Consider the following 23,178-nt stretch of genomic DNA (forward strand, 5'->3'; position numbering starts at 1 on the left):
CACTTGGAAATTCTCAGAGAAGATAAAATCTATCCTGTTTGTTAGATTCTCAGAGGAGAAACGTCCACTTATGTCTTGTTAACTATCCTACATTGTTCACCTCTTATACTGTTTTCTAAGGCTTAAGTAATTCTGAAAATAATTTAGATCTACTTCATTTGTTGATTCAGAAGCAACTAACAATTATTTTAGCAAGTCACAGTGCTAGTCTCTGTAAAGCATGCATATTTTAATCAGACACTGGGTCTTGCTGTTACAAAATGTTTTAGTTTTCTAGGTGAACCTGGTTGGCTCGGTCAATAGAGCATATGACATTTGATCTCAGGGTTGTGAATTCAAGCCCCACGTTGCTTAAAAATAAAATATTTAAAAAAATAAAATGGTTTAGCCTTCCAAAAGAGATGATAAGCTGGGTAATGAAACACCTGTGGAAAGTAATGACAAAAATATGCACATAGTGGTATTACTGTTCAGAAAAAATGTCCAGTTTCTTTTAGTTGGAGGGACATGGACTCTCTTGAGAAGAGCTGAGCTCAAGATGTGTTAATGTTTGAGGAAGAGTTGTATGAAACCCAGGGCATTGGGACACATTATTTAAGATTGTAGATGCCTGGGGCGCCTGGGTGGCGCAGTCGGTTAAGCGTCCGACTTCAGCCAGGTCACGATCTCGCAGTCCGTGAGTTCGAGCCCCGCGTCAGGCTCTGGGCTGATGGCTCGGAGCCTGGAGCCTGTTTCCGATTCTGTGTCTCCCTCTCTCTCTGCCCCTCCCCCGTTCATGCTCTGTCTCTCTCTGTCCCCAAAAAAAATAAGTAAACGTTGAAAAAAAAATTTTTTTTAAAAGATTGTAGATGCCAGAAGAAAGAGCTTGGAGTTTATTCTTGCAGGAGCAGAGCAAAAGCTTGGTTGAACCCAAGTTCTGTCTTCTGGATTTGGGTCAGCTACAGAAACATCTCTAAGCCTCAGTTTCTCATCTATAAGATCATGATCGCGACATACAGATTTCAAATTTTTGTGAAGATAAAATGAGACAGAATGTACAAAGTGTTTACCATAATTCTTGGCACATGGAAGGTGCTCAGTAAAAAAAAAAAAAAAAGAAATCTGATCTAGATAATGATGACAATTATAATAATATTTTATTGTGTCAAGAGGACATGACCAAGAAATTTTGAGCAGTGCAGTGTGATTATAGTCCTCTTTCAAGAAAATTAATTTAAGAATGGTATATAAGTGTAACTAAGCAATAGAGATATAGGAAGTAAGGAGATTTGTTTCATGAAAAATATTTTACACATTTTAAAAAATTTTTAATGTTGATTTATTTTTGAGAGAGAGAGCACGAGCAGAGGAAGGGCAGAGAGTGAGAGAGTGAGACACAGAATCTGAAGCAGGCTGCAGGCTCTGAGCAGTCAGCACAGAGCTTGATGCGGGGCTTGAACCCACAAACCACAAGATCATGACATGAGCCAAAGTTGAAGGCTTAACTGACTGAGCCACCCAGGCGCCCCTAGATAATTTTTTTAAAGGCTTGATTAAGGGTAGGGATAATAATGAAGAATGACTGTGGGGAAAATAATGGAGACACTATTGAGTGAAGGAGAAATTTTTTTCATTCTAAATACAGTGAAGTTTTATATATTAGTCTTTAATTCAGTTTTTAAGAAGTCTGGTTCCTTTTGCTTACCACTTATATTTTACAAAGTATTTGGCACTCTTGTAACTCTAGCGATGTCTCTCTTGTGTTCTGCATTAAAGTAATTAAAACCTTCATCTCAATGAATTTCCATAAGGCTTTTCAAAGGTTGGCAGGTGGCAAGTAATAATCCTATCAATTAAATAATTGAATTTTACAAATTTTAATTTAGAACACATGTTAAATATAGTGTAAACACATCATTATAAATTGTAATTTTATTTTGCTTCCATTTCTTCAAGAAATAGTCACATCTAGCACCTGAATGGCAGGAAGAATTTGTCTGGAAAATTTCTCCCATGATAGAGGAGTATAGACTTCATTGGATTTTGGTAAATGCATTTCATAGCAGTTGAGAATTTGCACTCAGGAACAAAAAGAACTGTGTTCAATTCAGAGACTGTTATTTACTGAATATGTGACCTTTTGCAAATTTCCTTTTTATCTAAGATTATTTATCTGTAAGTTAGAGGTAATGGAAGTACTCAACTCATAAGGTTATTGTGAAGATTAAGAAAATAAAATATATATTTATCACATTGCCTGGTATATAACATAATATTATTATAATTGCTACTATTACCATTAACATGAAGCTTCAGAAATGGCATATAATCTCCATTTGTTGTGCCTGAATTGTTCATGATCCCATTTTGCCCCATTTACTTCAGATCTTAACACCCAACCTATAACAGAATGAGAAATAAGCTAGTTTTGTGTTATCAAGTTTGTTTCTAAAAGGCTCAACTTCGAGGCCATATGTTACCAGTTGTCAGGATCCAAGATCTGTTGAAGAATTGCTTAGATATCCAGAGTTCATTAATCAGATTTCTTCCATAACAGCTAGGAAAGGAGTTAGCCTCCAAATAATCTTGAAAACTATAGTAAAGAAATTTTTAAGACATGAGCTCAGCTAATTTTGCATTCAGCTCCTATTCTGTGTCTTGAGGGCATATATGAAATCATTATTATTGTTTTGAAATATCTTGCTTTTTTTCCTTTTCTGACTGCTTAAGTCTTACTACTAGTTTGGTTTCTAGCTAATCTTCTCCCAAGAAATCTTGTTTCAAATGTTGTATGCAAATAATCAGAGATCTATAAGGCAGGAGGGACCCTCAAACAGATCTATATCTGAACAGTATGTGGCAGATGTCAGAAACTGCATAATTTCTTTTGGTGGTCTGCTCTTGTGCTTATCTTCCCTTATTTTCTGAAAGTTATATCTATCCTTGATCTCTCTGGCTGCACTTTAAACTGATTTAATCTTTTCTTTCCACTTTAGAGATCAAGAACATCTGGTTACCATCTCCTCCTCACTAATCCTTTACACATTTGAAAACTACTAATAAATTACCACCAAATTCTCTCTCTTGCAAGCTAAATTATATCAATTTCTTCAGTCTCATCATTACTCAAAAGACCAATTTGCCAGCTCTAAAATCATTTTTATGTCTTGTGCATCGCCTCTTGTTTACTTCTCCAAAGTCACTTAAAATTAGAATCTTAAAAAAAAGACAGTTTTATAAAAATGATAGTCATCACTGATGAACACATAGAGAAATTATGCTTTTCAGAGTTTATGCTCTGGAAAAGTTTTAAATTGTGACCCCAAATGCTATATCAATTCCAAGATAATTCTTTCCAATACGGGCTTAAAAATATTCTCTACTTCTACTTCTCTTCCATCTCTAAATTCCATGAGCTTCAATCTATGCACAGTCTGTAGAATGAGCTACACACTTAGAGGAAAGACTACTTTTGCTGGAAATGTGAGATGCTTATATCAATGTATAAGTTTTATAATATTAAATCCCAGAGTATGAAGTAGAAAAGACCAGATATACACACTAGGTAGAAGTTTTAGCAAAAGAAAAAATACATATATACTTGTATCAAGAACAGAGGTGTTTATGAGTAAATCTCTCTCTGTTCTTCTGTCCCCCAAAGTCTCACCTGTAAGATTGCTCGTAAAAACCTGCGTTTTATATGTGTGGAATTCATCACAGTTTGGAATGTTCTGTTTCTTTGTGTGGCTAGCATCTAATCTTCCACCACACTCTAGACTCCATAAGAGCAGAGACCTTATCTATTTTTCTTGAAATTGCATCTCTGGTGTTTGGTATGTAGTAGACAATCTAGAAATATTTGTGGATTGCATAAATGCATCATGTGTTATTTGTTGATTATACCTGAAGAGATGAGCAATTGCTGCCTCCCTATTGAAGTCTGAAATCCCATTTTATTCTATTAAAATATAGGATTAAAACCAAAAATTGTCTAGGAGGAGATAATGTATCATGTCATTATTGAAAGTAACCCTGTTAAATTTATTGGCATATTCTTTTTTGAATTAATTCATTTTTAAATTTACATCCAATTTAGCTAACATATAGTGTAATAATGGTTTCAGGAGTAGAATTTAGTGATTCATCACATACATGTAACACCCAGTGCTCATCCCAGCAAGTGTCCTCGTTAATGCCCCTTGCCCATTTAGCCCATCCCTCCTTCCCAAACCCCTCCAGCAACGCTGAGTTTCTCCCTGTCCCTGTTTTTATATTATTTTTGCTTCCCTTCCCTTGTGTTCATCTGTTTTGTATCTTAAATTCCACATATGAGTGAAATCATATAATATTTGTCTTTCTCTGACTAATTTTGCTTAGCATAGTACCCTCTAGTTCCATCCACATAGTTGCAAGTGACAAGATTTCTTTCTTTTTGATTGCCAAGTAATTTTGCATTTGTGTGTGTGTGTGTGTGTGTGTGTGTGTACACACCACATCTTCTTTATCCATTCATCAGTGGATGGACATTTGGGCTTTTTCCATACTTTGGCCATTGTCAGTAGTGCTGCTCTAAACATTGGGGTGCATGTGCCCCTTCAAAACAGCACACCTGTATCCTTAGGATAAATACCTAGTAGTGCAATTGCTGGGTCATAAGGTACTTCTATTTTTAATTGTTTGCAGAACCTCCATACTATTTTCCAGAGTGACTGCACCAGTTTGCATTCCTACCAGCAATGCAAAAGGATTCCCCTTTTTCCGCATCTTTGCCAACATCTGTTGTTGCCTGAATTGTTAATTTTAGCCATTCTGACAAGTGTGAAGTATTACCTTGTTGCAGTTTCAATTTGTATTTCCCTGATGATGAGTGATGTTGAACATTTTTTCATCTATCTTTTAGCCATCTGAATATCTTCTTTGGAAAAGTGTTTATTGACCTAGTCTTAAGAGGAAAGCAAAGACCTAAGAAAACGGGAGATAGGAGAAGTCAGTTTTGCTGAATGGAAGGTGAGCATAGGATTTGGGGAAGATGGGAAATCAGCAGTCCTTTACCACTTTAGCTGGAGTATATCGCAGGAAAACCTGGATAATAAGATAGGTCTTCTGTGAAATGTCTATTCTCTTTGGAATAAACGGTCTGCAGAGTTTTAGAGATGGGGAGACATAATAGGGCAGGTGAATACAGGGAAAATGAGTAAAGTAAATACTGTAAAAGTGAATGGCTTTTTATCAAAGAACTAATACCAGGACTTAAATTTTTTTTTAATGTTTATTTATTTTTTTTTTAATTTTTTTTTTCAACGTTTATTTATTTTTGGGACAGAGAGAGACAGAGCATGAACGGGGGAGGGGCAGAGAGAGAGGGAGACACAGAATCGGAAACAGGCTCCAGGCTCCGAGCCATCAGCCCAGAGCCTGACGCGGGGCTCGAACTCACGGACCGCGAGATCGTGACCTGGCTGAAGTCGGACGCTTAACCGACTGCGCCACCCAGGCGCCCCAATGTTTATTTATTTTTGACAGAGAGAGACAGAGACAGAGCTTGAGGGGGGGGAGGGGCAGAGAGAAAGGGAGACACAGAATCCAAAGCAGGCTCCAGGCTCTGAGCTGTCAGCACAGAGCCTGACACGGGACTCGAACTCACAGACCGCGAGATCATGACCTGAGCTGAAGTCCGACACTCAACCCACTGAGACACCCAGGCACCCCAATACCAGGACTTTAAAAATAACCCCTCTATAATAATTTCTTTCCTGACTGAAACTTTTCTATGATAAATATGCAAATACAACATTCTCAATTTGTATCAGTACAGGATAATTCTCTTCACTTTCTAATCATTTACAGGGAGCCTATGCGTCTTATCTCGTTTAGTTCTTATTTCTGCAGGCTAGAAATATAATTTCTAGCAATATTCTTATAGTAGCAGGAGCACACTATAACTATTTTTAATATGATATAAGAAATAGTAATAAAAGTAATCTAAATCTACTAGACTTTCTAGATTCCTAAATTTCATGCAACTCCAAAGAACTTACTATATAAAATATAAATTATTATTAAAATTTATATAATTATTTAAGGTATATATAATATAACAAAATATGTCATGGGAATGACATTTAAAATTACATAGTACTGGACAGAGAATTAGAAAATGAGTTTGGTCCAAGGTGTGTCACCTGTGCCTTGTAACATGGAACTCATCTCTGGCCTTTCCTGTGTTTTAGTTTTCAAATCGGGAAACTGGTCTTACAAGTAATTCTTAAATTTTTTCAAGGCTGAAAAATGCATAACATTTAATATGCACTGTCCTTCAACACCTGTGTAAAATGGTACCTGTTCGGATATGTAGATGGCTCCTTTCTTTCCCATTTCTGCTGTCAGTACCCAAACGCAGGCTCTCATTACATTTCTGTGAGACTGCAGCATTGTTCTAGGTCCTTCCCCTTTCTCCTTCCATGACTGCCTCTCTTTGGTCCATATTGCTGCCAAACTGAGTTTAATGAAGTGGAAGTTCTCTGCCAAATTGCCTTGTTAAGGAACTTACAATAGTTCATTATTACCTATCACATTTGCATCTTATTTTTTCTTTGAAACTTTTGGACCGATCTTAAGCAGATACTGCATGTTGCTTTCCAAATATACATTCCCCCCTTATTCTTTCTTCTCTGATATGTAAGTATACCACTGTGGCCAGTTGAAAATAAAATAGAACATGATTTCCCAGATCCCTTGTACATGGAAGTGACCATGTGACATGATGTTGGATAAAAAGAGGTGAGTTTACTGGAAGCTTTCCAGAGTGGTAGGTTTCATTTTGCCCTTCATCTGCCTCGAGCACAAATACTCAGCTCACAATGCAGAAACTGTGTTGCAGCCAGCATGCTGAAGATGGTAAGACTGGCAGAACAGAAAAAGAAAACAAGATCTGGAATCTAAAAGTTCCTTAAAGCTGCCATGCTATCCCTGAGCTGTCCACTTCCAGGTTCTTTGTTTTGCAGGGGAAATAATCAGTTCTATGGTTAAGCCACTGCAGTCAAGTCTCTGTTACATGCAACTGAACTTTATAATACACTGATACATGCTCTACTACGTCAGCCTTATTTTTCACTAGCTTCCTTAGCCCATCTTTCAGTTAGGCCATTGCAATTCCCTCCTATCTGTTTCCATGTTTTGGGTTATGTACTTTCATCCCTTACTAACCACTCTGAAGAAAGGTTCTTTCTATTGACATTAGCTCTTCCATATCTTAGACATTCTTCAAGTCCACTCAAGTCTCACCTTCTCCACGAAGCCTCCTCTCACAAACCGACCAAAACTTAAATTTCTTTTTTTTTAATGTTTTTATTTATTTTTGAGAGACAGAGAGAGAGAGAGAGAGAGAGAGAGAGAGAGAGAGCAAGCAGGGGAGGGGCAGAGAGAGAGGGAGACACAGAATCCGAAGCAGGCTCCAGGCTCCCAGCTGTCAGCACAGAGCCCGATGCAGGGCTTGAACCCACAAACTGTGAGATCATGACCAGAGCCAAAGTCGGATGCTTAACTGACTGAGGCACCCAGGCGCCCCAAAACTTGAATTTCTACAGCACATATGTTTTCCGCTGCACTGCACTAAACTGTCATTTGTTCTGTAATTTTGTTCACTTGCGTTAACACTTTAGAGTTTATATTCGTTAAGGGCTGAGCTATTCCTAAATTTATTACAATATATGTTCCTGAAAGACAGAGCCAAGTTTCACATCTGTTCACTACTTTCCTCTTCTTCTAGCACCACTGTGCATCACGAGTGCTCAAAAATATCCGCTGGGTATATGCATGTATATATACAGAGACTTAGGAGATTTTAAATGACTCAATGATTAATGATTAATTATATTCTAAATTTATCTTTTTAATCAAGAAATTCATCCTTTAGCAATATCCTTTATTGGGAGTGTTCTCACTCTGAAATGTTGTGTAGATAATTTAAAACAAAACAAAACCTGTGTGATCATTTTTCTCCAAACCAACTTCTTGTCATTGTATAAGAATTTTGTGGGGGAACGAACGTTTATGAGGTTGAGAAAAACTTAACCTTTGTGTCTAGTTATTGCCAAAAGTCAGGAAGAATGTAATGCAAAAGCAATAAATTACACGTTTGTTCATACATCTATCCTCAGTCAATTACATATGAATAAAGGGATACTTTGAAAACAACCCTTTGGAGTGAAATAGTTACAACTTAAAGATTTTCTGACAATCTTAAATCTTTTTAATAAAGAATCTTGTATATTATTTTAAAACTCTAATCACTCTCTCTCCTAGGTCTGGGTGAACAGATTGTGTTAGTATTAAAATCACAGCAGTCATTCTAACATAAAAATCACCAGGGGAAAAATAAAGATATGAATGCAATAGGATTTTTTCACACTCTGTAAAGTTTTCCTCTTGTTAAGCTTTAAAGATTTTCTAGTGTTTGCCCATATTAGCACTATTTCTAAAATATCTGACAGTTGTTAGACTGCGTACAATAAATGAAATAGTACTGAGGATAAAGAATGTGCCTACACTAGCCATTTGAAATGAAGTACTTTGGGGAAAGTGGAATTGCTCTCATTCTAAGGAAGCATTTGCAGTCTACATAGGCACTTAGTGTTTTATATGCTTTGTATTATGCAAGTTTGGAATATGTTCTTTCCATTCAGTCTCTTAATTTTCTGAAGCACACTCCTGCTCTTGTTGGAAGAGAGTGCTCTGAAGTTCATGGCGATGCTAACATAAGGTTGCATCGCACTATATGGGCCTTCCCTCGTTGTCTGGGTAATTACCTGTGAATGCCAACTCAGGCATTCCTTTCCTGTACCCATCAGCTTCTGTACCTCATCTTTCATGTTTGTCCTGGCTTAGAACCAAACTACAAACTTTATACTGTTACAGTGTTAGCTTGACATTTGAACTTGTATCGTCCTGAAAAAAAAGTGCCTTTTGGGTTCTGTAGATGGGTAATGCAGGAGTAAAATATGAGAACGTTTTCTTGGCACAAACAATATTCCAAGGGAGGGTGGAGGTTACGATGAGGCATTATTGGCCTTCCCTCCTAGGACTGGCTATCTGTGGCACTTCTGTGGCTCCCTGGTTTCATGGTCTCTATGGAGACCAGATGGCAGATCTGTCTGGGGGAGCTTCATTGTTTTGTATAGCAGCTCTGATTGGTTGAAATACCTTTGCTTTGGAAAGCTGAAATGAATCACTCATCTATTATATCAGATTTTAAGTTTTATACAGCAATCTACTCCTCCATGTGTTTTAAAAAAGGGAACGTTTGTATTGATAACGTAAGAGTATGAATTTAAGGAATAAAGTAGTCTTTAATTAAATTTCCTAAATTTAAAGTACTCAAAAGTCCATATGATTTTACTCCTTACCTTGGCCTTTGGTGATGAGTAAGAGGTCATTACGAATCCATAGCACAGGATATTCACAGATCCTTACAGAATTAAGCAGATTTGGGTCATTAAGAAGTTCTGGCCATAGAACCCAGATTCAGATGGAAGACTCCAGTCCTTGAAGTGGCCCTGTTCAGATAATAAATCCTCCATCCCAGAAAGAGACTTGGTTGGTTGGTGGGTTACGAAATCAGATAATCAGGCACAAGAACTTAAAACACCAGAAGGGGATTTTTTTCAGCTGTGTGCCCAGAGCATAAAGTCAAGGTCAGATTAGGAGCCACAAGACTTCAGTTTTGAAAGAGAGCTCAATAAATTCATCCATATATAAACATGACTGATTTGCGAGTATATACTTGGGATCAACGTTCTGAGAGATTCAACAGCTAAAACTAAGGTTTGTATATATGTGTGTTTATGTCCCTGTCTGGGAATATTGCACATGTGTAGGCCTTTGAGTGCTTCTACTCCCCGTCAAATATGCAGCTCGGGTAGAGAGGTCTATTTTACAAGGGTATATACATTTTGCCTGTGACCTCTACTTGATAGCATAATATTTGGAAATAAACTTAATTTTTTGAAAATAAACCATTTGTGTTAAACTCGTAAGTTTTTCTCAGATTTTTAAGTGTGTATAAATCATTGTTATTATCTCTAAATGCTGGCTCTTAAGGTCAAATTCTGTCAGCAAAACAGCAACAGAGACAGAGTGCATGGTAAGTATAGCTGCACCCTAAAGCCGCACAAGTCTTTAATGCTTTCCTTTTGTACTCTTTGTTGAGGACCAATATTGAGGGAAAGCCTGGCTTTCTTTTGTCAGTTTCTATTTGTGTGCTAAACTTTGCTTTCTTATCTTTCCTAATTTACTAGCCACAATGAGTTTAGCTTACTTGCTGATGATTGTACAATTTTCTTACTTCCTATAATGTTATCTGTGGTAACAGGGATGATCATGAAGATATGAAAGTACTTTCTGTAATTTAAAAATAAAAACAAATTCTGTTAATTTAGGGCTTTGCAACTCTCCCAGCTTTCTTCTATTTTACTTCTCCCATATGCATGGCATACAGTGTCATCCACATTGGTTTAAAATTTTTAAGTGTTTGTTTTACTTATGAGACTCATCATTAAACTGTAAACATTTCAAGGGTAAAAAGTTAATGTATTTGATGTGAGTGGGATAAATAAGATTTTATCCACATACCTTGGTGTTTGAAAACCTAGACCTAACCCTCTCCAAAAGGAGTAAATAGTAGGGTCACCAAAAGATTCTAAGATAATTGAAGATAAAATAAACTGGTGCTACTTTCATTGTTCACTACTGTTTGATAATCACACTGTGTTTTGCTCAAATATTGGTCAAAAATCAATTCTTCAGGGCAAATCCAAACGCCTTATTTTCTATATACATGCATAGGACACAGTCCTACGTACTGCAGTTCAATACCTGACTGTTGTCTTTAGACAATATAAGTTGTCTCTCTAAAAACTAACTAAAAACAATAATGAGTTGTAACTTTTGCTTTTCTAACAGATTAGCAAAAATAAAAAGAAAAGTTTTATGACACTTCTTTTTTAAAGTGGGGAGAAGTAGAAATAGGTATTTCAATTTAGTTTTGATCGGAGTATATGTTGGAACAATAATTTTTTTTTTAATTTTTTAAATGTTTCTTTATTTTTGAGAGAGGGAGACAGAGCATGAGTGGGGAGGGGTAGAAAGAGGGGAGACACAGAATCTGAAGCAGGCTCCAGGCTCTGAACTGTCAGCATAGAGCCTGACCTGGGGCTCAAACCCATGAACCATGAGATCATGACCTGAGCCGAAGTCGGACGCCTAACTGACTGAGCCACCCGGGCACCCCTATAGTTTATTTATTTTTAAATGCTTATTTATTTTAAGAGAGAGAGAGAGAGAGAGAGAGAGAGAGAGAGAGAGAGAGAGGATCCCAAGCAGGCCCCATGCTCAACACATAGCCTGATGTGGGGCTGTGTCTTATGAACTGTGAGATCATGACCTGAGATGAAATCAAGAGTTGGACGCTTAACTGACTGAACCACCCAGGCACCCTTGGAACAATATTTTAAAATGCAATTTTCATCTGTAAAAATTTCTCAGATTTTATGATCCAGCAATCCTAAGAAGCTGTTCTACGAAAAGAGCATGACAAATAAAAATACAGAAAAATATATGCATCACAGCATTTGTTGCAATCTTGTGTTTAACAAAAATTGGAACCTGCCTCAATTGACTTCATTAGGAAAATGGTTGAGTAAAATATGATACACACATGAAATGTACTGTCTCAATCAAAATGAATTATTTGTAGACACAATAATCTGAAAATACATACATGAAAAGGTTTTAGCTTTAAAAAGCATCGAGGGGCACCTGGGTGGCTTGGGCATTTGAGCGTCCGACTTCAGCTCAGGTCATGATCTCGTGGTCCATGAGTTCAAGCCCCGCATCACGCTCTGTGCTGACAGCTCAGAGCCTGGAGCCCACTTCGGATTCTGTGTCTCCCTCTGTCTCTGTTCTTCCCCCGCTCACACTGTCTCTCTCTCCCTCAAAAATAAACATTAAAAAAATTTTTTAATTAAAAAAAAAAAACATCGAGAAATGTAGTTGGTTTACATTGTGTTAAAAATCTTTGGAAAAATATTTGTATATATATGTAAATATGCATATATCTGACTCCAATTATAAATACACAAGAAACATAAAATTTGGAGGCCGAGAGAGAAATACTGACTAACATATCAAAAACTTAGAAATGTTTCCTTTTGTGGAGAGACACCAAGGCAAATTTTACTTCTTTTACTTTAATGGGTAATTTTTACTTTTGGAGGCATTTTAGTATGTTAATATGTGTGTGGGGGAGTATATTTTTGAATAATAATAATAAAAATAATAAATCCTACCAATTCTGTACTATTTAAAAATGTAGATAAGACACCTGTTTTCAGCATTTTTATGAGTAAAATCAATTTTATGTGTAAAATGCATGGCATGTATTTGGCTTTCAAATTCACAAACTGCATTATTATGAAACTGTTGTTCCCAATTATAGTTATGATGAGGACAATCTTATAATCATTTTGCTGTTCAAACAATTCACAATCATTATCAAATACCCACAGTACAAAATTCTTCTGTAATTCTTCAGATGATTATTAGAAGCTTCCCTCATTTTCCTTAGGACCTCACGAGTTTATAAGTATGATTCTGAGAGTGTGCTGAGTCTATCTGGAGAATAATCATATATCTGTTCTGACCTTTTGACCTCTTGATCCCCACTGGCAACCTTAGAATACACTTCTAAGAATGTCTGTTAACTGTTACAAATTCAGTTGACTTGAGCTATCCAGTTGGTAAGAATTATTTAGTGAAATTCCAAGGCTCGGTTTTTCTTAAATTTCATCTCTCCTACAACCTAAATGCTCACCAAATACTCAGTACATTCATTCAATCCATTATTCATACATCCTACATTTTGCCATTCGTATCTTTATCCCTTGACCAAAGTATCCAGTCACCTCCCCACACCCATTTATTGCTTCCATTGAATTCATCAGTTGTGATTTTTTGGTCCTTTGAAAAAATATATTTATAATTTTTCATTCTCCCTAAGAATTAACTTCCGTGACAGCTAAGATAATGTCCATCTCATTCACCGTTGCGTTCTACACCTTTATTTAGCACAGTTCCTGATGTATGTGCAAGTGTGTATTTGAGTGTGTACTGATATTTGGGTAAATATTGGGCAAACATTTTAAAATTCAATTAAATTTTTAATGTATTTCTTGAACACGTGTTTAAGACTTCTGAGATTTCTGTTTTTCCTGGACTTAGGTTTGGTACTGAAGATTCAAAATGTATATTAGATCCACCTAGAGTAGCACTCCAAATATGAGTGAGAAGTGGAATTATTGAAAGGTTCTGCCAATGTCAAAACTGAATATTTTACAGTCTAATCAAACTCATTACTTTTCCCCAAAAGTATTTGAGGTTTTTTTTATTCTCAGCCTGAGATGTAGTATAGAATGCTCAAAACCTAGGTCACAATTTTCTTTTGTCTTTGTTTTCTATCACTTATGAATATTATTTAGGAAGCAGTGATACACTAAGTTAATTTCCTGCTCGAAGCAAAAACATCTATGAAAGATCTGTAAGTAATAAACACATAGAGCATATTAAAGAGAGCATAATAATTTTTTTATGTAAACCTCAAATCAGTTAATTACCTATCTCAAATGCTTGTTTTATGTTAAGGCTTCAAAAATGAAAGAGAATAAGTGTTAGAAGGTGACAAACTTAGAGGGCTTTTCTTGTTTCTGAATTTTTTTTCTTTAAAATGATGGGCTTATGAGAAACCCTCTATAATTAGAGAAAAACTGACTTCTGTCTAGATTAAAGTCAATAAAACAGATTAAAAAGAAACCTTCCACATCTCCCAAATACTTTATTTGGGGGACATATCTTACATAGCCTAGAATTTTTTTTCTTTCCTTCCAAAGATACTGAACTGAAAAGGAAATAGATACCTACTGACTAATGCAGGAAGAATACCTTAGGCATACATTTCATGAGATAATTGCTTTTCTTCTGCATTTAGGAACTACAGGCAAAAGTGAGAGAAATGTAGCTGGTTTTATTACCCAGAGGGAAAGCAATCACTATGCTTGTCAGGTCTATGAACGTTCCTCCCATCCTGGGAAATCTTTGAAAAATAAAATCATGTTGGTGGCTATCTTTCAGTGCACTCAATTAAAGTTAAGTTGTTAGATTTTTCCCTAAGAAATGCCAGCTACTAGCATTACCAAGTGTCTGACCAGGTCACATGGAAAATAAACGTGTTCACGTTATACTGTCTGCATTTGTCAGGGACTGAGCTAAAAAGAAAGACTGATGAGTATCTCATGGATATTCATTCTAGTTTTCCTTGGGGCAAATTATATTCATCCTGCAAACTCTTTGACCACAAACTGTTCTCTTCTGCTGCTTGACGTGCCTCTAAAGTATAGCACAATACAGAATTTTATAATTTAAAAGTGTAGATCAAATGCAACTGGTTTGTGCATGGGCTGGATGGAAATTTGAAGAAATCTGCTTCATCAAACATTCATAGAAAAAAGATACAGTGAGAGTGTTGAGACTGTAACTAAACCTCTGATGTTAGTTTCTGTGAAGGAGAGAGTGGTAGAGAGAATGAGTGAGATGGTAATTGGGTTTCTCAGATTGTTCTATTTGGGAAATGTCACATTTCAGAGATTCTGCTTCCTTTCTTTCCAGGATAGAAGGTTAGATTCAAGAAAGCTTTCGTGGGCATAGAGAGGGCAAATTGCCTCATCAGTCATCCACTCCATCTTCAACTACTCTAATAACTCTCATTCCAGTATTCAGGTGAGGCACAGACTCAAGGCCAAAGTCTACTCCTGAGTTATAGGAACAGTAGCATAGATTTTTTAGACCAGAGAATTCGGCAAAAATTGAAACAAAATCTAATGTTCTAGCTCAATATATGTTTTCAGAATGAGTTTGTCATGATACTTTCTGAATCCCAAATTCTCTGTTTGCCAACATTTGCCTTTTGTGATTGAATTATCTCTAATTTAGCCATTTGTACCATATGATATTGTTTCCAGTTATTTCAGAGAGCTATGAAAATTGCCAAAGCCATTCAAGGAACATTTCTGTTTTTTTTAAATGTTTATTTATTTATTTTGAGACAGAGAGAATGTATGAGCTGGGAGAAGGGCAGAGAGAGGGAAGAGAGAGGATCCCAATGCAGGGCTGGATCTCAGGAGCCTCCATTATCTCAGGAGATAATGACCTGAGCGGAAATCAAGTCAGGCATTCAACCAACTGAACCACCCAGGTGCGCCCCCAACGGTCATTTCTTATAGGCTGAATAACTTTTTCTGCCCTGCCTCTAAATCTTTATCAAATGGGTGGTGACAATACCTGAAAATCATGACTTAGATTCTAATATTTTCTACTATAGATTTTGTTAAAGATGTCTATTTAATTCTTAGAGAGATGCAACTATGAATATTCTTTGATGATTTGTTAATTGAACTTTTACTTTACTAGAATTTCATCTCCATAGAAGGAGCTATCCTGTCACTATTTTGTCCTCATGTTTGCAAAGGTCTTCCAGATGAAGGAATATCCACCATAATTAGTTTTACAATTATCCAAACTATAATTAGTTTTTTTACAACATTTTATATCATCTTGACTATATTTTAATTTTTTACAATATTTTTCTTATGTCAGGTTTTATATATATGAGAGACACAAAGAAGTTTGCACAAGTCACATCCTTGACATATCTGATTATATTAAACTCACTGCACAGTAGGTACAGTAGTGACCAAAACAGAGCAAGGATGAAAAGAAGGACAAGTTCTTCATTATTTTATTCTTTCCTCTCAAATTCTTTAATCACAAAAAATTAAATACAAATTATGGTGATTTTAAGGCTTTGCTTATTATTCTTTGCTTATAAATTTCTTTACATTTTTGAAAATATATAATCGTAGAACTATAGAAAATTAAGGCTGAAATGGCAGTTACCAAATCTAGTGTTTTTTTCATTCTGGAGGTGAACGTACCAAAACCGCCTGTGTTTACTTTAATTCTGCAGGTGTCAAATATGATTTCAAACACTCTTCAAATATACGTCTATTTGTCCATTAAATATATATAATTCTGTTTCAAACTTACAATGCACATATCTTTCTAATAATGTAGTATTTATTTGTTTTATGCTAAAGGCAATCTCCAAATGTTTCCATCATCTTTGTTAAATAGGGACATGATTTCAAATGGGAAAAGAGAGAGTGTGCGTAAGTAACTTGCCTTAAGAACGGTAATTGCTAATTTCCAGGTTACAGACTGGGCCTATATTACTTTTCAGGTAATATTTTATTGAAATATCATACAGAATGTCCTTTATAGTGTAACTACAGAAACAGACAGAAATCTGTTTAAGTAACCATCTCTGCATGCTGCCTGCTTGAAGTAGGGCCATTTGGGGTAACTGACTATATGAGGCAGTAAGAGCTGGAGAGAATATCTTACATTTCCACACAGGATTTATTTTGTGGATTGAGTTGTGCAAAAGAAGAGAAGCTGGTAAGCAACAGTACCAAAAATGCTTTGGAGTGTATTTTTGTTACTCTTTCAAGTATTTTTTTTCTGGACTATATCTTTAAAGAGTTTAAATCTGTATTTCATACCTGTGTTGCATAGACCAGGTAAAAACAGTATGTCAGAAAATATAAAGTGGATATAGGTGAAAAACAATGATATGATTGGGAAATACCCCTTTTATTGTAATACCATATCATGGAACTTTCCCTGAAGATTGATGTTTATAGTGAAAGTAGTTATTCTTTGTCAAGAGCCATGAAAAACTGAGATTTTAATTCTGTGGATACCTGCTCCGCATACCTGTAAAGGTGTTGGCAGTCAACATGGGTTTCTATCATCTGGATTAAAAAGAGTCTCTTTCTTTAGCAAGATTACTGCTTCTTCCCAGCTATACAGTTTCTATCTAGTACTGTGAAGTATTTCACTTACCAATTCCATTTTTTATATCCTATTTTACATAGATTTCTAGTTTACTCTCTATGAAAATTATATTGGTATATAAATATTCAACTGTATGAATTAAAGTGGAAAGGCTCACCAGCTTACTCAGGACTGTTTTTCTTTGAAAGAAACGCATAGCTCTGTCCTTGAGCACAGGCAATTGGACAGATTTGTTTGAGGTACTATATTATAGTTCTAGAGTGCCATATGAAAACAAAAAAGAAAAGTGAGTCACCATTGGTGAGTGGAATGAGAATATAGAAACTGGCCTAGTTTATAATTAGGGAAAAAGCAGAATATCATTTTAACTATCTTTTATGTTGGTAGGCCAGGGAACATACTCTTTAATTATAAGAATATGAACTCTCTTATCTACAACATATTTTTAAAAATTTAAGCTACTTTATTAAAAACATTACTTTCCTATTTTTATATATTTCTGTGTATGTGGAGAACAAGTTGATATAGAACTACCAGCGTAAACACAAGAGTTCAGGAATTTTGGAATGCCACTGTATTTTTGTCTTAAATCTTTCCTACAGATGATAACCACTTTTATTTCTTTTTGATAAAGTCACATGGCAAATTAATATAAGGAAATGCATAATAAAAGACTTATGCCAGCATCACACATCTAAGTCCTTTTTAATCCATGTTAAAAGCACACTTTCCTCCCTTTACTTTTAACAAGGTTAATTCATAGAAATCTCTATAGGACATTTCTCTTGATTGAGAAAGACTTGTAGCCCTTTAAATATTAGAGCTGTGCCGGAATGTCCATAAATAATTCCTACTCCCACAAACCAGAGGGCTAGTAAATGTGCAGACACTGCAGATTTTTACTGTTTTCCCTGCTTGCATTCATATTACAACAAATGAGAATAGATTTCTAATATCCATTTCTATTACATGCATTAACTGAAGCTGTGGGGGTAAAATGAAAAATTTCCTATGATTTGAGACACAAGGAAAGCCCATATGCTTATGTGTGGGCAGAACATTCAGTATTTCTGCCTTTTTTTTCCTTGAGTAGCTTAAAATGTTCTAGTGTTTGCTAAAGGTTGCAGAGCATTCAAGCACCATTTTGTTAGTTTAATTGTAGCCCTTCCTGTTAATATTTTTGGAAGGATGAACCAGTTTCAATTAAAAGCCTGAAATGAGAGGAAAATTAAGCCAAATTGAAATGTACATGAACAAGTTTAGATTGTGTACTTCTTGGCATTATTTTCGTTCCAGTGGATAATTAACATGAAAATGCACTGTAAAATTGAGTTTTAAAGAAGTTGTCTTTCTATCCACAAGTGAAATTAAAATAAATCTGGTATTTAGGACAATATAATTTTTTTTTATATATAAATGATTTGCCTATGTCTCAGTTGATTTCTTTACTATGGAGGAGTTTAAAGATGTAAGTTTCCATACCAGAAACTTTTTGGTGGAATATATACCTGTATATCCCCATTATTTGGTGGCACACATTATAAATAATTGCCAAAAAGGAATTAGATAATCAATGACAAAGTTATTATGCAGTCTCTGAAGACTTAAACTGATGGAATTCTGCTAGAGACATAAAAGTTGTTTCCCTGCTGTTCACATCTGTTGCATCCTGGAGAAAGAAAGAAAGAAAGAAAGAAAGAAAGAAAGAAAGAAAGAAAGAAAGAGAGAGAGAGAGAGAGAGAGAGAGAGAGAGAGAGAAAGAAAGAAAGAAAGAAAGAAAGAAAGAAAGAAAGAAAGAAAAGAAAAGAAAAGAAAAGAAAAGAAAGAAAGAAAATGTTATGTAAAGAGCTGATGCTTGCACAGCTGACTCTTCCTGATTTGTGCTGATGGTAGCTGAAGCTTCAATCTTGGCATCTTCCACTGAACATTGTCATCAGCAAGGTGGGAACATATCCCTGAATTAAATTAGAATTCAATGTGAAAATCTGATTTGTTTGACAGAAATTCACTTTCTAGTCTAATCTGTAGAAATGCAACTGTTTTAAAAGTTACTACAACAATATTTGAAAATATTACTAAAGGTAATCTACCTGCAAAAAAAAGAGTGATTTTTGAAAAGTTTCCTCAAAGAGAGGAAAAGAAATCATAAATACTGTATGAAAACTAAGACCTCAGTGAAGGTGAGGGAAAATCCTGCAGCCACAAAATCCCGATGAAAGGACACAATTAAATGTTCTACAGACCTTGAGATTATAACCAGCTCTGACGCACACTATTTTTGTCCCTTTCCTTATCTCTTTTTTTCTCTTACTCTTCTTTTACATTTTAGAAAGATCCGTGCTATTCTTCTACTTCCTTAAAAATAAACATGGTTATTAGTTTCAGGAAATGCTAAAGGCATTTACATCTATTTCAATTAACACTTTATACTATGACTTAATGTCATATTATTTTCATTTTACAGATAAGGAAACTGAGATTGAAAGAGGTTAAATAAATTGCTTAAGTACTGCACTAACAGGTATAGAGCTGGGATACCAATCATAAGTCCCTGCCAAGATAGAACCTTAAAGCATCTGCTGTAGGAATGGAAAGGAGTAGGTAGCAGAGAAAGTCTTTGATAGAGTGTAGGCACCCTGCAAAGAGGAACATGAGAAAATAGTTCAGAATTACTCCATCTCTAGGGATTTCTGTAATAGGATAAGGAGCATTGAAGGAGGAGAAGTTTGGACAAACTGATAAATTAAGAATGAGAATTCTGTGGGACAGCCAAATTCTCACCTGAAGGTAATGGGAAATCCCTGACTTGAGATACAGACAAGAGAGTGAATAAAATTAGGTAGCATTTAGAACTGTGGAGGTAGATGAGATCATTCAGGAAAAAAATAAATAAATAAAATAAAGGGGTTAAGTAAAGAAGAAAAATACCCAGCAAGGATACTGAGAATAAATAGCAATAGTGTCAGGAAAAGAATCAGTGTCCTGGAAATTATGAAGTGAGAATTTAAAGTAAAAGGGAATAGTTACTAGGGTCACATGCCACAGAGAAGTTAAGTCAAAGAGTTAGAAAGAATTGAAAGTGGCTACATGATTTGAATATTACCAGCTTATTAGATAATTATTGGAGAGAAAAGTGACCCGGAAGGAGATTTTCAGGATAGAAGTAAATGAACATTAACTAACCACTTGAAAATAGTGAGACTGGGGTGTCTGTGTGGCTCAGTCGGTTGAGCCTCCGACTTTGGCCCAGGTCGTGATCTCACGGTCTGTGAGTTCGAGCCCCACATCAGGATCTGTGCTGACAGCTCAGAGTCTGGAGCCTGCTTTGGATTCTGTGTCTCCCTCTCTCTCTCTGATCCCTCCCCGTTCATGCTCTGTCTCTCTGTCTCAAAAATAAATAAACATTAAAAAAAAAAAAGAAGGGGCGCCTGGGTGGCGCAGTCGGTTAAGCGTCCGACTTCAGCCAGGTCACGATCTCGCGGTCCGTGAGTTCGAGCCCCGCGTCGGGCTCTGGGCTGATGGCTCAGAGCCTGGAGCCTGTTTCCGATTCTGTGTCTCCCTCTCTCTCTGCCCCTCCCCCGTTCATGCTCTGTCTCTCTCTGTCCCAAAAATAAATAAACGTTGAAAAAAAAAAAATTTAAAAAAAAATAAAAAAAAAAATAAAAAAAAAAAAAAGAAAATAGTGAGACTAACCTCTTAGCAAATGACATACAAAGATAAACACGAGGATGATAGATTGAATCTAACCATGATCTTTTAACAAGGTGCTGGCTATCAGCCAAAGAGGGGAAAAAGAAATAAAATTCATTGTTCTCTTTCACTTTATATTATGGCGATAGTCAAAAGAGAATTCTCTTCAATCATATTTTCCACCTCTACATGGATGCCTGTAAGAAGTATAAGAAAAAATAAATATGGTATTCTATGGAAAAATAAGTATTTAATTGTAATCATAGCTTATCATGCCCTATCTAAAAGTAATTTGAGAAAGCCAACAGAATTTTCTGTACTTTTCCATCTTATTAGTCTTCTCTGTAGTTTACTCCACTGTCTAAATAGTGTTTGGGAGGCACTCAAGATGAAACCTCTTTCACAACCTTTGGAACTCCCATAGTAAGAGTCTGCAAAAAGCATTAATGAACTTTTCTAATTTTTACTTCAAAGGGAATTACAGGAACTTTTAGGACCAGGGGGCACATGTAATATTTTAAGTTTTTATTTAAATTCTGGTAAGTTAACATACAGTGTAATATTAGTTTCAAGTGTGCAATACAGTGATTCAACACTTCTGCACGACCCCCGGTGCCTATCTCAGCAAGTGCACTCCTGAATCCTCATCACCTATTTTACCACCTCTTCTCTGGTAACCATCTATAGTGAAGAGTATGTTTCTTGATTTGTCTCTGTCTCTTGATCTGTCTCTCTCTAAACTGGATCCAAACTGCCTAATTTATACTTGAGTCTATCACTTACTAGCTCTGTGACCCCGATCAACTTGCTAAATGTCTCTGTTTCTGTTTATTCATTCACATGCTTATTAAGGATAATATTAGTTTTTACACCATGTTGTCTTTATGATAAATTATTCAATTTATTGTTAACTCTTTGACAATGTTGATATTATTATAACTAAAATATTAATTGCTTTTGATTACTTTCACCAGTGTTTTATAATTTTCAGAGTATAGGTCTTTCACCTCTTTGATTAGGTTTATTCCTAGATATCTTATTCTTTTTGGTGCAATTGTAGATGGGATGGACTCCTTAATTTCTCTTTCTGATCTTCATGATTGGTGTATAGAAATGAGACAGATTTCTTTACATTGATTTTGCATCCTGCTACTTTACTGAATTCATTTATCAGTTCTGCCAGTTTTTTGGAGGAATCTTTTGGGTTTTCTATATCTACTATCATGTCATCTGCAAATAGTGAAAGTTTTACTTCTTCCTTGCTGATCTGGATTGCTTTTATTTCTTTCTGTTGCCTGATACCAAAACCATATAAACAGTCCCACAAAAAAAAAAAAAAAAAAAAGAGAGAGAGAGAGAGAGGGAGAGAACTACAGGCCAATATCCCTGATGTATATGGATGAAATTATTCTCAATAAAATACTAGTAAACCAAATCCAATAATACATTAAAAAAATCATTCACCACAACCAAATGGGATTTATTCCTGGGTTGCAAGAGTAGTTCAATATTTGCAAATCAATCACTGTGATAAACCACATTGTAAAAGAAAGACCATGAACCATATGTTCGTTTCAATAGATGCAGAAAAAGCATTTGACCAAGTACCACATCATGATAAAAAACTTCAACAAAGAAGGGTTAGAGGGAACATATCTCAACATAATAAAGGTCATATATGAAAAACCCACAACTAATATCCTCAAGGGGGAAAAACTGAGAGCTTTCCCTCTATGATCAGGAATAAAACAGATCCAGATATCCACTCCCACCATTGTTAATTAACATAGTACTGGAATTCCTAGCCACAACAATCAGGGAAGATGTATTTAAATAGTTTTATTTATACCTATTTCCTGAAGTGAAAAAAATGTCACTGGTGAGATAACCAGGAAAAGAAAAACACAAAAAAGCAAAGTTACCATTAGTATTGTGTTCACTCTCAAGCATCCTCGAAACCAAAAACAAACCTCAAATGCTAGATATAAATTTTGATTAAAGAAATGGTAATATATTTTACTATTTAATTTTTTCCCCTAAATAAGTATTTTATTAAGTGTAGTATTTGCAATGGACTCTTTTGTTTCCCATGTAGTTCTCTGACTCTCTGAGAAAGGGTATTTACAGGTAAATTTTTGCAACTTTGTACATATTAAAATATTTTTATTTTCCAGACACACTTAAATGATAAGTTGAGTCATCATAGAATTTTAGGTACATAGTACTTTCAGAAGTCATTTCTAGTGTGGTAGACGAATAATGCCATTTTGGTTTCTCATGTTTTGCCTAAGACTTGATTTCTTTCTGTAGAATCTTTTAGAAGCTTCTCTTTATTACCCAGTTTTTAGACATTCCAGAATGATGTGCCTCGGGTGTGGGTCTATCTTCCTTGAACAGAACACTTGGTGGGCACTTTCAATCTGGACCTTACATCCTAGATTCTGGAATAATTAGCATTATGAATGTTAGTAATGTATTCCCTCACATCTTTTTTTCTTTTTCTTTTCTCCAGAAGCCCAGCTACGTGGTTGTTATTTATGCCCTTTG

General features: G+C 35.6%; 1 long non-coding RNA gene across 1 annotated transcript; it reads right to left on the reverse strand.

Moving 5' to 3' along the window:
- Positions 1-277: 277 nt before the first annotated feature.
- LOC115516959 lies at positions 278-19,308 on the reverse strand. The gene is made up of 3 exons (XR_003969719.1): positions 19,294-19,308; positions 6,839-6,848; positions 278-350 (listed from the first exon to the last, which is right to left on the reverse strand). It is a non-coding gene; the product is annotated as an uncharacterized LOC115516959 (long non-coding RNA).
- Positions 19,309-23,178: the final 3,870 nt, after the last annotated feature.

The sequence above is a fragment of the Lynx canadensis genome, chromosome B3 (assembly GCF_007474595.2).
Source record: "Lynx canadensis isolate LIC74 chromosome B3, mLynCan4.pri.v2, whole genome shotgun sequence".
Lineage (NCBI taxonomy): Eukaryota > Metazoa > Chordata > Mammalia > Carnivora > Felidae > Lynx > Lynx canadensis.